At 39.9% G+C, this 12,817-nt stretch overlaps 1 pseudogene; it reads right to left on the bottom strand.

Annotated features, from left to right (window-relative positions):
- Positions 1 to 205: 205 nt before the first annotated feature.
- On the bottom strand, positions 206 to 4,648 carry LOC138430464 (son of sevenless homolog 1-like; annotated as a pseudogene).
- Positions 4,649 to 12,817: the final 8,169 nt, after the last annotated feature.

Here is a 12,817-nt window from a genome sequence, read left to right as displayed (position 1 = left end):
ATCACCTCACAAAAAGAGAATTTCTGCTTACTGGCTGGAAAAATGTCCCTTTACTTGATTTTCAAGTGCAATCAGTTATCCAGTTCCTCTAGATAAGTCTTTCCGTATTTTAAACACATACCATTTCCATTTTGTAATTACATCTAGGTTAAAATTTATTGTCTTATACTGCATCTTGAAGTAGAGTCATTAGTGTTTGGAGTTCTCATTTTAAGCCCTCAATGCTGCCACATTCAGTGCATCCACCACCGGCAATGGATTTGGGGCTAGGAAAACATACATCCTGGTACAGAGGAACTTGGGAAAAATGGTCATTCTCCAACAGTGGTAGTCCATCTCTGTGCATGGATGGGTGTGTGCTCCCTTTTGTAAGATTTTGGAGGGAGTTTAGGGAATATGTTGAGAAGTGCTTTGTCATCAAGGAACAGGTGACCCAGCAGTGGAATGCAGGTCCACTTCTTGTGTCGGTGGTGATGGCAGATGCCTTCTTGTGGCATGTGAAGAAGGTATTTGAGGAGGAGGTGGTGTAAAGGGGAAAGGGCCCTTTGGGACAAAGACATTACTATGGTCACTTTTTTCCCCAAAGTGGGAGGTTGGAGGTATAGTGGTGAGTTTAAGAAAACATCAGGTGTCCTCATGGGTTCTCTTGGAGGTAACAAGGAAGAGCTTTCAGGAGGGCCTGAAATAGAGGTCTGATCTGATACTGAATATTGTGGTGAATGGGCTTTTGGCATGGGTTGCCCCGGAGGAATTGCTGGGTGGCTGTCTAAATGCTTAGACATCATCTTTGATGGTGAACATTCTGCTGGAGCAGATTCTTGTCATCTTAGTGAAGGAACAGGAGGGTAGGAACAGGCACTTCATCAGTGCTCTTGGTTAAACTTATAGATGATACTGAAGCAGATCTTGAATGAAAGGGCGTAAATGGTCAGAGTCAGGTATGCTGCAAACATCTGTGGTACTGGAAGCACCAGAAGCAGGAGAAGGTATTGATGGTGTTCTTGGAGAATTTGGTGCAGATGCTACATTTTCTGTTTCAATTGCAGGGGTTCTATTTTAACTATTTTTCCTTGGCTCTTGCTGTGGAGGTGTGGGATGTCTCATAGTACCTGGTCTTGGGTTTAATGGACAAATACTGGATTTTAGTGAATGGCTATATTCTTTTGGAAATCTTGGGAGAGGCTTAGGGTTTCATGGTTCTGCTTCTAGGTATTTGTTGAAAAGATAGTCTGTAAATTCTTTTTCCATGCTGTTTCCCATTGGATTCAAGTTTTCAAAGAACTTTTTGATACCTGATTTTAGTCGTAAACAATAAGACTGATTTTGGTATTTCTGGATTTCACCTGCAATTTTCTGCAATGTTCTTCCCTTTACTAAAGTTTATAAGCTCTTTTCCATGCCTTTTTAGGACCTCAGGACTGCCTTCTTCTGTTTTCAAGATATTAGATAAATTCCAAAGAAAGGCACATATGGTGGATTAACAGACCTGAGTTTTGCCAAATATTTCTCTTTTTTTCCCCTCAAATGTTTCTTACAGTGATCTTCCCATAGTTCATGAACTGTTTGTAAAATTTTCTTTTGGCAGCTTTGTATTTGCTCAAACATGTGGTCTAGTCTGTAAACAAGTAATTTAACAGCACAGCCAACCTCAAGGACATCATTGACGTTCAGCTCTTGAAAGACTTGCAGAATCTCAATTATTCAGCTCACAACAGCTACTTTTTCTTCTAAGTTTTCAGCCTTTTTATTTCTCAAACCACAGAGTGAAATTAATGGTATGCTGGATCATTTTCAGAAGGGTAGGAGAATTAATCTCTTTGTTTTCTTTTGCTCACATACTTTCAACTAACTCTGATGACTGTACAGTTCGATATAAATCTGATTCAAATAGAGTGAGCTGTCGAGCAATTTCTGTTGGTTTAAGGAGAGCAGGTCAAAAGTCTCTATGTGGTCAAAATTCTCTCTTTCCACCAGGTCTGCTTATATGCCATTCATCCATGGGAGGTGAACTCTGAAATGTAATATTATGACCTGGTCCATTGTCTCTTGCAGTTCAGTTCTTTTCCTTTTGATTATTTTGGTGATGGATTCAACCCATTTTTTCATTGCTTTACCTCTTACTGTTCCAATAAATTCCTCCATTAGCTGCAGGTGATCTGAATCTCTTTCAAAATCATAGTGGTGCACTACTCAGTGCCAACATACATTTAATGCTCACACCTGCAGAGGCTGTATATATATTTTTCTAAACCTTTTTCAGTTCTGCAATCAAGGGCTAATCTTCTCTAAAGCTACGCAGTCAGCTTCTGTTGGCTCAGACTCTGGAATTTCAAACCTTTCTATTAAAAGACTCAATAGTTCTTAAGGTTTACAAAAGGATCTATATGTTGTAAGAAATGTCTGAACAAAATTGGAATCTATGTATATTTGGTATGTGAGCCTCTCTGTAAGTTTAATAACAATTCCTGCTTTGATGACTGGAATTCCAGCTTTGGGATACTTATTTTCTTCAAATATGATATTTTCTTCAGAATCAGGCTCTGCAAATCTATAAACATCAGCACTAGGGAGCCTCATCTGCTCCTCCTTTTCTTCCTAAAGTATTGTCACATCAACCATCCTTTCCAGTGTTCTCTGATATGATAAAGATATCAATGCTGCCATCCAACTGTTTTTCTCTTCATCTCACTTGGCAGAAAACATAACAGTATTTTCATCTTTTAAATTATTTCAAAAGCATGCTTGTACTCACTCGTGTCATCTTTGTCATTAATTTGTAGCTTTCTCATAAAAAACTTTTCTTTAAAGGTGATATTCTGCATTGCTAGCACCAGGAAGTTTTAGCTACCCATGATTTGATTTACAGCAAATCATTAAGCCATCAAAGAGAAATACATTTTTTTTCATGTTTCTCCTACATGTGTAAGAGTTCCTTCCATTGCAAATTCATTGCAGCACTGTCCAGCGTCTTTTCCTCCCAACCATCAATATTTTTCTGAATCTTATTCATTTTCTTGATTGCTAGTTGTTTCCCCTTCATTTGCTGACTGTAAATCCAACATGCAGATTCACCCAGTCTACATTTTCCAAGACTTTTAGAACATACTTTTTTCCTATACCACTATGAACATGAAGCAAAGCTGTTATTGCTTGTTTCAAACATTCCTTGTCTTCTTGTTCTTCACTCTTATTACTGTTTCAGAAATTTGAAGTAATGTAGACAGTGGTAAATGGGCTAGAAGTAGCCTGGGTAAAACATATTGAACAGCTTCTTTGAAACCTTTGCCTATTGACTGAGAAGATTGGGGGCAAGAGGAAAAGGGGGTGACAGAGGAAGGTGGTTGGATGGCATCACTGACTCAATGGACGTGAATTTGAGCAAACTCAAGGAGATGGTGAAAGACAGGGAAGTCTGGCATGCTTCAGTCCATGAGGTTGCAAAGAGTTGGACATGACTTAGCGACTGAAAAACAACAAGAGTGCCACTCCAGGCTTTGATAACTGACTAAGGAAATGATCATGAAAACCAGGTCATAGAATATCTCGAGTGTATGATTCAAATGGATCAAATGCCAGTTCCTCTGCTGTCTTCAAAGCAGCTTCCTACTAATGGATGGTGACTGCCTTCATCTGTCATTTCTACAGTATCTTCTATATGGCCCAGTAACTTTCCATGAGGTTCTTGTATATCCACTATATGACCAAATGTATTTTCTACATCATTAGCTGAAAAACAGTTTTGTGTTAATGACAAGATGCTCTCTAAAATTGTTTATAATTTAATTTCCCTTATGTATGTCTAATTTCTGCCATAAATGCTTTTACAAAATCATAATAACATTGCTCTCCTGAGGTGGAAGGCTCTTTCATAAGTTAAAGATAATATATCTTCTACATCTTGATGAACCATATCCATCAATACTTTATCAGCATATATTGCCACTTTAATATCTTGTTTTGTAATTTTATAATGCTGTATATTTTGCACCAACTTTTAAAATGTCTGCAGAAATCTATTCTAACACTGTAAACAGAAACCTGGTGGTCAGTTTTATAATCTAGGACCTCCTTTAACAAAAGATGAATTTTTTTCTACTGGGAGAGAGAAAAAATTTCTTTGCTTCCTCTTTTTAGTATCCGACTGGGCATCAACTATTGCCCATTTATCAACTGGATGAGGAAAACTTTTTGGAACATGTTCCTCTACATCTGAAGAACTTAGGGGCTGAGCTTGACATTGCATATTTAATTGCTTAATTAATTCTTCAGCATACCGGAGAGCATCATCACTAGACTCAACAGTAGGATGAACTTGCCCCTGAACGTTTTTCAACGTAGACACCAGCAGCCCCCACTTGGGCGCATTCTTTTCATCTAAAAACTCAGAGTAGCTGCTGCGCCGGCATGCCCCCTCCTCCGGGCAGGGAGAGGGCCAGCGGTGGCCGGGCTGGAGGAGTCACCAGAGGGTGAGCTCCTAGCGCAGAAAGGGGCTGCAGTCTCAGCGGATGGCCTGGACGCCGCAGGGGGCCGAGCTGCCAGGCTAGCCCTGGAGATGAGGCTGGGGGTGAGGCTGGCGCCTGGCCACCCATCCTACTGGCACCGGCTGAGGAGAGAGAATGCAGCCGGTAGGTGGCGGTGGCGGCCTCATCGGGCAACACGACCCAAGGACCCGGCCTCTCACCCATCTCCGGCCCGCCGTCGCCTCCCTAGGTTGCTCTCCACTGCAGTCGCTGGACTCCGGGCTGGTCGGCCCCAGTTGCAGAGCCGGTGGCTGTGGGAGGAGTGCGGAGGGACGCTCCAGCCTGGCCCATTTTCTTTAAAATTGTTTTCTGTTGCCATATACTCCACAGCTATTTCCCATTAAATTCTGAAAGAGATGGGCATACTAGACCCCCTGACTTGCCTCTTGAGAAACCTATATGCAGGTCAGGAAGCAACAGTTAAAACTGGACATGGAAGAGCAGACTGGTTCCAAATAGGAAAAGGAGTACGTCAAGGCTGTATATTGTCACCCTGCTTATTGAACTTCTATGCAGAGTACATCATGAGAAATGCTGGGCTGGAAGAAGCACAAGCTGGAATCAAGATTGTCGGGAGAAATATCAATAACCTCAAGTATGCAGATGACACCACTCTTACGGCAGAAAGTGAAGAGGAACTAAAAAGCCTCTTGATGAAAGTGAAAGAGGAGAGTAAAAAAGTTGGCTTAAAGCTCAACATTCAGAAAACGAAGATCATGGCATCCGGTCCCATCACTTCATGGGAAATAGATGGGGAAACGGTGGAAACAGTGTCAGACTTTATTTATTTATTTTTTGGCTCCAAAATCACTGCAGATGGTGATTGCAGCCATGAAATTAAAAGACGCTTACTCCTTGGAAGGAAAGTTATGACCAACCTAGATAGCATATTAAAAAGGCAGAGACATTACTTTGCCAACAAAGGTCCATCTAGTCAAGGCTATGGTTTTTCCAGTGGTCATGTGTGGATGTGAAAGTTGGACTGTGAAGAAAGCTGAGTGCTGAAGAATTGATGCTTTGGAATTGTGGTGTTGAAGAATACTCTTGAGAGTCTCTTGGACTGCAAGGAGATCCGACCAGTCCATTCTAAAGATCAGTCCTGGGTGTTCATTGGAAGGACTGATGCTAAAGCTGAAACTGCAATACTTTGGCCACATCACATGAAGAGTTGCCTCATTGGAAAAGACTCTGATGCTGGGAGGGATTGGGGGCAGGAGGAGAAGGGGACGACAGAGGATGAGATGGCTTGATGGCATCACTGACTCGATGCACATGAGTTTGGGTGAACTCTGGGAGTTGGTGATAGACAGAGGCCTGGCGTGCTGCAATTCATGGAGTGGCAAAGAGTCGGCCATGACTGAGCGACTGAACTGACTGACTGACTGACTGACAGTACATTTGTTACAATTAGTGAACCAATATTGAGATGTTATTGTTAACTAAAGCTCATACTTTAATATTTAGATTTCCTTAAGTTTTCCCTAATATCCTTTTTCTTTTCCAGAATCCCACTTATTCCCTCATCCTCATCCCTAGCAAGCCACTAAATCTCCTGTCTCTGTGGAGTTGCCTATTCTGAACTTTTTATATGTAAATGGAGTCATATGCTATTTGGCCTTTTTTTCTCTGTTTTTTTTTTTTTTTTTTTTGACTTAGCATGAGGCTTTCAAGGGCCATCTTTTTAATAACATATAAGAATACTTCATTCCTCTTTATGACTGAATAATATTCCATTGTGTAGTTACTATATTTTGTTTATCCATCCCTCAGTTGGTGGACATTTGGATTGTTTCTCCTTTTTGCCTACTATAAATAATGCTGCTATGAACATACATATTACGTATTTTGGGTGAATACTTGTTTATAATTAGAAGTGGAATTGCTAGGAACTGCCAAACTTTTCTACAGTGGCTTCACCATTTTACATTCCCACCAGAATGTATGAGGGCTCCAATTTTTCTAATACTTAACTGCACTTGATACTGTGTATATATAACATTTACTCATCCTCTTGGATGTTGGTATCTTACTGTGGTTTTGATTTGCATTTCCTTAACAACTTATAGTATTGAGCCTCTTTTCATGAACTTCTTGGGCACTAGCATATCTTCTTTGGTGAAATGTCTATTCAATTGAGTATTTTCTCATTTTTAACTGTTTTTTGTTTTTGTCTTGAGGTATAAAAGTTCTGTATATATTCTGGATTGTATACCTTTATTGGATATATAATATGTAAATATTTTCTCTCATACTGTAGGTTGTCTTTTTACTCTTGATAATGTCATTTCTTTGATGTAGAAATGTTTTCAGTTTCAATGAACTCCAATTTCTGTTTTTTGTATGTTCGGATTCATATATATATAAGAAATTGTCTAATTCAAGAACGTGATGATTTTTGCCTGTTTCCTTCTGATAGTTTCATATTTTTTAGCTTTCGCACTTAGGGCTTTGTCTATTTTGAGTTAATTTTTGTATGTATTCTCAGGTAAATATCTAACTTCATTCTTTTGCGTGTGAAGAACCAGTTGTTCCAGAATCATTTGCTAAAGAGACTACTCTTTTCCTGTTGAATGATTTGGTATTACCCCTTACCCCTATTGAAAATTAATTGAGCACAGATGTATGGGTTTATTTCTTGACTCTCAGTTCTGTTTTATTGGTCTATATGTCTAGCCTTCTGTTAGTATCACACCATTTTGATTACTGTAGCTTTGTAATCAGTTTAAAACCAGATTGTGTGAACCTTGCAACTTTGTTCTTTTTCTTTATTGTTTTGTCTGTTCGGGATCCCTTGCAAGTTACTTATACATTTGAGAATCACCTTTTTCATTTCCGTAAAAAAAAGCTTTGAATTTTGATAGGGATTATAAATCTGTAGATTGTCTTGGGTAATATTGTGATATGAACAGTAGTAAGGACTTCCAATTCAGAAACATGAGATGTCATTTCACTTATTTAGGTTTTTTAATTCTTTCTGTGATATTTTGTAGTTTCAGTATTAAAAGTTCTATACCTCCTTGAGTAAATTAATTCTTGGTATTTATTATCTTTGATGAAATTGGGATAAAATTAATTTCCTTTTTAGATTTTCATTGTGTATAGAAATAATTGATTTTTGTGGGTTATCTTATATAATGCCACTTAATGAATTTTTTTTTTTTTAGTTTTAATCCCCTTTGTGTGAATTTATTAGGGTTTCCTAATTGTAGCTTCACCTCATATACCACTCATCTCTTCAGGCAGCATCAGTCTGTAAATATTTTTGACAGATTCTCCCTAAGAAGCAGCTTTAATACTGGACCAGTTTTGAATTAGCTGAAATAAACCCAAAGCTTTTGAGCTGTGCTATCAGACAGGTCAGATAAATAAATTATAAGTGTTTGTGAGTGCGGTCTGCTGTGATTCTTCTAATACTGGAAATGTGGGATGTCATTTTGACACTTTATTCCTGAGCTGGAGAGTGGAGACTGTATTGGGGGCAGTTTAGAATGTCCCAAAGTGTCATTGTTCCTACCCAAAATCAGCCATGTTCCTTGAATTAGCACTCTCTGACTTGGTTACAGGGTTTTAATTTAATTAGATTTCATAAAGTTGATTCTGACAGTTTTTACCCATATTTTTGTTGTTTTTATGGAGTTGCATAATTTTGAATTCCTTATTCCACCATTTTTGCTGAAAGCACTATGATCTGTTTTGCATTAATTTTTATTAAACATGTAGGTCTGTGTCTGTTCTTTTTTTTTGGATGTGGATTTCTAGTTGTTCATACCCATTTGTTGAAAAGACTACCCTTTTCCCATTGAATTCTGATAAGAATGACCTGGGTTCCTAGAGATGACTCTCTAAAGGTACAGAGAAAGAATATAAGTTCCACCAAGCAGAAATTTTGTTTCCTAAGTCCATATCTTTTACGATATCTATAAGGCTTTTGAGATGAATAGGGAAGATTTTGAGATTGGTAAAAAGGATAAGTGAGATTTGAATTGCTTTTGCAGCTGCATTTCTGTTCTTGTGAAGACTAAATTTATAAAACAATACCAGTTATTTTTTTTGATTCCTCAAGAAATTGGTTTGCAACTTGAATCACATCAAGAAGCAAACTCATCCATCAGACTACATTATCTTTAGTTTGCTCCTTTATATTAGAGAGAAGATCCTCAACCAAGATGGAAATCAGAAAATTCCATTGGTCTAGATTTACAGCTATTTCACTTTGGATATAATGCTTTTCTTTCCTTCTGGTTACACAGTTTCATTTTAGCTTAGGGGAGAAGGCCTTTAAAAATTTCCTGTGAGGCTCTGAATATCACCTTCCAGTTTGGCCAACTGCTGACAATAGAGCTACTTAAAAGAAAAAAAAGTTATTTTTCAAATAGCTTGCCAGGTTTCAGCAGAGACAAACAGCAACTATTTCTGGCAGTATTGAACAACCTCTTAGTCATAAGAGGCCTTGTCAAAGAGTGTGCAAAAGACACTACCCTCTCAAGATCCAGAACCACTCCAAAGATAGCCAAGAAAGTTAAGACAGTTCCTGAAAGCTAGCAGTGGTTGATAGGACCCTAGCCACAGATGAGGTGAAACCCACCTTTCTGTCCTGCCATATTTTTTGGCCCCCAGACTGACAGTTGAGCTGCCTACATATGTAAGAATCAATAGTTTTCATGTCCCAGTGATAGCTTATGGTAAACGATGTCAGATTCGTGATCTCCAAAGAAGAAGATTTAGCTTCCAGACCACGGATTAGTCTTGATCACTCAAGAGCTTTTGTGTAGCAGTTTTATTACAGTGGAAAAGGGACAGAGAAAGCTCCTGACATAGACATCAGAAGGGGGATGGAGAGTGCCCTGCTTACTAGTCTTAGGAAGGGAATTATATACTTTTCAGTCACTCAGTCGTGTCCGACTCTTTGCGACCCCATGAATCGCAGCACACCAGGCCTCCCTGTCCATCACCAACTCCCGGAGTTCACTCAGACTCACGTCCGTTGAGTCAGTGATGCCATCCAGCCATCTCATCCTTGGTCGTCCCCTTCTCTTCCTGCCCCCAATCCCTCCCAGCATCAAAGTCTTTTCCAATGAGGCAACTCTTTGCATGAGGTGGCCAAAGTACTGGAGTTTCAGCTTCAGCATCATTCCTTCCAAAGAAATCCCAGGGCTGATCTCCTTCAGAATGGACTGGTTAGATCTCCTTGCAGTCCAAGGGACTCTCAAGAGTCTTCTCCAACACCACAGTTCAAAAGCATCAATTCTTCGGCTCTCAGCCTTATTTATGGTCTAACTTTCACATCCATACATGACCACAGGAAAAACCACAGCCTTGACTAGACGGACCTTAGTCAGCAAAGTAATGTCTCTGCTTTTGAATATACTATCTAGGTTGGTCATAACTTTTCTTCCAAGGAGTAAGCATCTTTTAACTTCATGGCTGCAGTCACTATCTACAGTGATTTTGGAGTCGAAAAAAATGAAGTCTGACACTGTTTCTACTGTTTCCCCATCTATTTCCCATGGAGTGATGGGACTGGATGTCATGATCTTCGTTTTCTGAATGTTGAGCTTTAAGCCAACTTTTTTACTCTCCACTTTCACTTTCATCAAGAGGCTTTTTAGTTCCTCTTCACTTTCTGCCATAAGGGTGGTGTCATCTGCATATCTGAGGTGATTGATATTTCTCCTGGCAATCTTGATTCCAGCTTGTGTTTCTTCCAGTCCAGCGTTTCTCATGATATACTCTGCATATAAGTTAAATAAGCAGGGTGACAATATACAGCCTTGACGTACTCCTTTTCCTATTTGGAACCAGTCTGTTGTTCCATGTCCAGTTCTGACTGTTGCTTCCTGACCTGCATACAGGTTTCTCAAGAGGCAGGTCAGGTGGTCTGGTATTCCCATCTCTTTCAGAATTTTCCATAGTTTATTGTGATCCACAGAGTCAAAGGCTTTGGCATAGTCAATAAAGCAGAAATAGATGTTTTTCTGGCACTCTCTTGCTTTTTCCATGATCCAGCGGATGTTGTCAATTTGATCTCTGGTTCCTCTGCCTTTTCTAAAACCAGCTTGAACATGTGGAAGTTCATGGTTCACGTATTGCTGAAGTCTGGCTTGGAGAATATTGAGCATTACTTTACTAGCATGTGAGATTTTACTAGACCCACTCCTATAATATACATTTTAAGATAAGAGGATTAGTCAGAAAGTTTTCAGGAAGGAGAAACTGCCCTCAAGCAGGATACATTGTTGTTATATAATCCTTAGTACAGAGTTTGAAATGAGTTGGTCGTGTAATCATTAGTTCCAGGCTTAAAGAAAAAAACGTTTTATGTGACTAAGACTAAGGAATGTAGAGAAGAAAGAAAAATCATTTGTCATTTCCTCCTGAGAACTCCAAACCCCTTTCTCCTCCTTGGGGACCCTGGACTTCTCATCAACCTGCCTAGGAATTGACTCTCATTCCCCCATTTTCTTTCAGGAGAATATGGCTGCCAAGGGAAAGGGGGCATCTCTCTCATTCTGTAACTACTTCCTGCTGTGATGGGCCACTGTCCCTAACTTGTAGAGGCAACATATTTTCCTAACTCTCATATTGAGGGTCTCTGATCCAGGGGCCCCAAGTAATAGTTGGAAGAGACTGTGGCACTCATAGGAGCCTGGACAACCATTTGTAACTTAAAAGCTTTCAGATGGTTAGAAACAAACCCAGTTGTACAGTTACAGATGTAAGGCAAAATAGTCATTAAACCAAGTTAAAACATAATCAAAATTAAGTCATGTTATGTCCATAGTTAAGGTACAGTCTGTTATACCAATCCATTTTAGGATTGTTAGATGTCATCAGAGCAAGAAGAGGCATCGTACATGATTGTTGTTGGTGAAGGTATTTGCAGAGCTGAAGAAAGTCCTTTCCTTGAAGCAGAGAAACACACCATGCAAAGCCTTCAATTGATGAGGAGGTTGAAAAGCTGAAAGCTGAGTCACGTAGTTAATTTTAAGGCTTCAGGATCTATGACAATCAGTCAGTCAGTCAGTTCAGTCACTCAGTCATGTCCGATTCTTTGCGACCCCATGGACTGCAGTATGCTAGGCCTCCCTGTCCATCACCAACTCCCAGAGCTTACTCAAACTCATGTCCATTGAGTGAGTGATGCCATCCAACCATCTCATCCTCTGTCGTCCCCTTCTCTTCCCACCTTCAATCTTTCCCAGCATCAGGGTCTTTTCCAATGAGTCAGTTCTTCACATCAGGTGGCCAAAGTATTATCTGTGCACAAAAACAGTCTGCCATAGAGACAGTCCCTTTACAGTTCAAGCTTTCATTAAAGCTATGGGTAAAACTTTAAACCAACTGTCTTGTGTTTCCTGAGTTAGTTTACACGGGTATCTTTTAATAACATCACTAGCCTTTTCAATCCTTCCAGAAGATTGGGATCTCTAGGAACAGTGTAAATGATATTCTATTCCTAGAATTTTGACACCCCCTTGAATTATAGTAGATTTAAAGATGGAGCATTGTTGCTCTGAACTTTAGAGTTTAAGATCCCTCTTACATCATGAAAAATCAGTACAGTAAGATTTTGCCCGTTAGTAAACTTATGAGCTTTCAGTTCAGTTCAGTTCAGTTGCTCAGTCGTGTCCGACTCTTTGCAAACCCATGAATCGCAGCACGCCAGGCCTCCCTGTCCATCACCACCTCCCGGAGTTCACTCAGACTCACGTCCATCGAGTCAGTGATGCCATCCAGCCATCTCATCCTTGGTCGTCCCCTTCTCCTGCCCCCAATCCCTCCCAGCATCAAAGTCTTTTCCAATGAGGCAACTCTTTGCATGAAGTGGCCAAAGTACTGGAGTTTCAGCTTCAGCATCATTCCTCCCAAAGAACACTCAGGGCTGATCTCCTTCAGAATGGACTGGTTGGATCTCCTTGCAGTCTATGGGACTCAACAACTGTGGTCTTCTCCAACACCACAGTTCAAAAGCATCAATTCTTCGGCTCTCAGCCTTATTTATGGTCTAACTTTCACATCCATACATGACCACAGGAAAAACCATAGCCTTGACTAGACAGACCTTAGTCGGCAAAGTAATGTCTCTGCTTTTGAATATACTATCTAGGTTGGTCATAACTTTTCTTCCAAGGAGTAAGCGTCTTTTAATTTCATGGCTGCAGTCACCATCTACAGTGATTTTGGAGTCAAAATAAATAAAGTTTGACACTGTTTCTACTGTTTCCCCATCTATTTCCCATGGAGTGATGGGACCAGATGCCATGATCTTGGTTTTCTGAATGTTGAGCTTTAAGCCA

This window comes from Ovis canadensis, chromosome 25 (genome assembly GCF_042477335.2).
Source record: "Ovis canadensis isolate MfBH-ARS-UI-01 breed Bighorn chromosome 25, ARS-UI_OviCan_v2, whole genome shotgun sequence".
NCBI lineage: Eukaryota > Metazoa > Chordata > Mammalia > Artiodactyla > Bovidae > Ovis > Ovis canadensis.
Note: the sequence above shows the minus strand (reverse complement) of the source record. Positions and strands in the feature narration are given on the sequence as shown.